The sequence below is a fragment of the Eurypyga helias genome, unplaced genomic scaffold (assembly GCF_000690775.1).
Source record: "Eurypyga helias isolate BGI_N326 unplaced genomic scaffold, ASM69077v1 scaffold2088, whole genome shotgun sequence".
Lineage (NCBI taxonomy): Eukaryota > Metazoa > Chordata > Aves > Eurypygiformes > Eurypygidae > Eurypyga > Eurypyga helias.
In genome coordinates this window covers 1-4,045 of record NW_010268657.1, presented here as the reverse complement: position 1 = coordinate 4,045, position 4,045 = coordinate 1, and positions in this window count along the sequence as shown.

The following is a 4,045-nucleotide window of genomic DNA, read 5'->3' as shown; positions in this document are numbered from 1 at the left end:
CCTGCTGAGGATTTCCAACACGCAGGGTTTCCAAAACCACAGCATGGATGACTGACATCCTAGGAGAGCTGCAGTCCCATCTCCCAGGGGAAGTGGCCAGGCTGGCTCGCACTGCATGTTGCGATCCAGCCGGCCAGTGTGGCAACCATGAGGCTGGCTCTGGCGCAATGTACAGGGCGAGAAAGAGGGACGGGGTGTTGAAGGCAGACCCCCCCGAGGATGGGGCCCAGGATGTGATGTCATGGGTGCAGGTTCTGACCCCATGGGCTGGGGAGGTGGCCCCACATTTCCTACCAGCATGCAGGGAAAGACTCCCAGCATATCACCCAAACTCCACAACCACTTGCTATCCTCAGTCACACCAGCGTTTCAGAGTGTGATAGAGACCCTGTTCTTCACAAGTGCGTTCTCACAGCGCTTCTTCTAGCTGCTTACACTACTTGCTTCTTGCCCCAAAGCATATCTCCTGATCCCAGAAATGTATGCTATCCATAAAGCTGGCTAAATCGCCCTCAGGGAGTGACTTTTCAGTGTTCTTGCTGTTGTGTCAATGAGATGATGTTCATTAACGCCGTCATATCTCGTGATGTCTTCCCCACAGCATGGTCCCGCAGCAAAACTCAACAGTGTCACAGCCTTGCAACATGGGTGCACACGGGGAAGTGAGAAAAGAGGAATTTGTTAAAAGAGGAAAAAGGAATAAGAAAGCAAGAAGGAAGAACAACTGTTGCCCTTTTCAGCAATATTAGACACATCCTCTGAAAAATGGGCCATTGGTTTTGAAATAACTCTGGCACGTCCTGGAGCAAGAAAACCACCACTCCTTGGATCCTGCAACTTGGCACAAAGCACCATCATGCCCTTCTCTGAACCTGCTGAATTAACAGCTCAGAGTCAAATGGAAACGAGAAAACAAGGGAAACCTTGAAAAGGCACTGAGGTTAGTAGATAGTGCTGCTCAGATCCCCTTCTGAGATGTCAGGATGTCCTTCCCCAGCCCATCAGCCTCTGTAAGATACCAGACAAGTGAGGGATGGCAGTGGTCAGCTTTGAAAGAAGGTCTGCTCTCCTGAGGGCTGAAATAAGGTTTAGGCAGGTCGAGGGGTGTCATTTCAGTGGCCATACTCAGTGAGGTTTGGTGCCTGGCTGTAATATGGACTCAGAGGTGTGGCAGGACTGCTGAAGCTGGTGGCCACCATTGCTTATGTCAGGGGCCATGTGAATGCGAAGGTATGCATCCTTGGGAACTGCACCCTGCCCTGGAGCCAGCCTCCTCAGCAGAGCTCCGACAGCCTCGCCACCGCACGGCTGCGTGGGCAACAAGAGGGACCTCTGTGGTCAGCCAAAACCTCACCGTGAGGTGGCCTGGGAGCTCACTCTGCCACATCTGGCCCCAGACCTTCCTGTGGTGGGTGGACAGAGTGCTTCCTCACAAAGACATCCTCTGCAAGTCCCTCTCCACCAACACAGTCCACCTTGGTAAGGTTTTAAGGGCACTGTTTATCATCACAGTTGCAACGTCCCAGCCTGCACAATCCACGCTTGCCGTGCTTAGCTGACCCAACTAATTTCTGTTGCCTTAAAATTCTGCCAGCACTCTTTGAGCTTGCAGACAACAGGTAAGAACTCTTAAAATATGAAAAAAGAAAAAGGTCTTAACAGTAAAAGCTCTTAACACCAGCTCCCTGTTGGACCCTCCTGGGTGCCCCTTGCTGGCATTCGGGTGTCCTGAGTCCGAGATGCACTTGGTGACCTGTGCCAGCCAAACCTGAGAGGTCCTCCAAGAGCAGCATGGCACTCTGAGGCATGGCTGGCTCCTTCAAGACCTGTATTCTCCGCTGTATCCATGCTTATCACTTGTTACCTGTCGCTGCCTGCATCTGCTCTGCCGCACGTGTCTAGGTAATGAGTGGTGCCCTGGGGATGCTGAAAACAGCACGAGCTCATGTTTCTGCAACCCCCCACCCAAAAAAGCAAGGCCAAGGAAACAGGCTGTTTCCCAGCAAGAGCTGCTGCTGCTCGAGGGAGAGAAGAGCCTCTCCCACCCTCGTTTCCTGTAGCACTCAGCTGATCGACCCCAAATGTGCTTAATTAGGCTCCAGCTCTTGTACAAGCTCAAACCTCCCACGCAGGCTGTGGGGGCCAAACCCCCCCAGGCTTTATGAGCTCCTGCCATCCCACCTGCCCAATGTTTCAAAGTGTTTAATTCTTGCTGCCGTGCCAAGGTGTGGAGCAGTGGTGGAGTGGACCGAGGCTCTGAGAGCTCCTCTTCCTTCCTGAGGTTCCTTCTTACAGGCCCATCTCATAAAACAGAGCAAGTTTCCAGTTAAAATTGGATGGAAAAGAAGCTCCCAAGCCCCAGAAATGAAATGGGAACCTCAACACACCCCCAGCTCTGTCTGCTATTGGGTTTTGTAATGTAGGGTTTGTTTCATGGGCTGGATTTGGATGCCTTTCTAACCCCCGGAGTTGTTTTTTCCCCTTGTCGCAAGAATGTAAAGCACACACTGCTACTAGGGGAGAGCAGCAGAAGAAGGCTCACCACTTCTTTTCTTCTGCTGTGGAGGGAAATTACTCGCTTGTGTGTGGGTGGATGAGTGCATACGTGACGTAGGGTGCCTTTCAAAGAGAACAAATGGGGCTTCTGCTTTTGTCTGCCTCCTTGCAGCGTTCAGAGGAGGGGAAAGCAGGTTTTAGGTCTGACTCTCTGCATTAGCAGGGCTCAAACATGTGCCTCTGCAGCTTTTTCTCCAACCATCTTGATGATGCCTTTGGCTCAGTCCTGGACTTGCACTGCCACTGCCAGTCCTGGATGCTCTTCTCCTGGCTCTGCTCTGCCTGGGATGTAGGGGTTTTTTTCCTCTTTTTCATAAATTTAGGCAAGCAGGGGGATGCACACAGTCCATCCTCCTGACCTGGTATGAAGGAGCAGAACTGCAGAGCTTTACAACCACCTTCATCCTGGGATGGGGAGCAGGTTGCTGAGACCGAGTACCCTGGCTAAGGGCAGAGTGTGGTGCCACCAGGTTATGCTCCCTGGCCAGGGCTGCATGTAGCATCGGGGGGAGAAGGCTGTATCCCAGGACCAGGGTCCTCCTTCGCCCTGGGCTCTGATCTCACTATGTGTCTTGTGGGGCTCAGGACCGGGGCTCTGCTTCACCAGGAGCCCTTTGCAGAAGCCACTGGGGTGTTCCACCTATGGAGCATCTCTCGCTTGCTCTATGTTATGCACCTGGCATGGCTCAGGCAGGGCAAGACACTCCTGAAGGGTCTGTGTGCCAGAAAATGTGAAGGCGTCTCTGGAGAAGGTACAGGAGGAAAGGGCTGGATGCTGTCCTACTGGAGGGCAGGGAGCAGACCTGGGGCATGTCAGCCTCTCAGGGTGTGGGGCATGCTGGGGGTGTCGGGGGGATGGAGCAGGCTGCTCTGCAGGATGCAGGAGTGAGTTGGGATTTATAAGCAGTGCTGAAGGGGAAGTGTTGATGCTAGCGGCGATCTCGTTGCTATAAATAAGGTGAACGTTCAACAGCAGAGACAGGTCTTGCAGCCTGTTAGCCACAAGCCCCCTTCCGTGCTTTGCTAAAACACCTGTTTGCTTGCCAAACAGGAGTACATGCTCTTGTGCCCAGTGTGCTGGGGGAACTTCTGGAGTGTTTGCACCATCTGCCTACAACTGTGAGGTGCCTCTAGTGTCAGTGCTTGTGCCCTGGTGCCCCTGGGTGCTTCCACCATGGTTGCAAGCATCCCTGGTGCTGCATCACCATCACACTTTGCCAGAGATGCTGCGTATCACAACCAGCAGCGCTGCTCCTTCCCCCCCACTTTGGGTGGCCCCAGACCCCATGCACAGGTGGTAAACAAGAGGAGTGGGATACAGCAAGGACGTGGGAATGAATGGCTTGGCTTGTGGCCATTTCTTCCATCACTTGGTTGTGTGATGGAGATAGTTCCCATCATGGCAGATGGCCATACGCAGGGCTGCCTGCTGGCTAAGACCCCCTCTGTGCACAGTATCACACTCAGTATGTGTGTATATATATTTTAT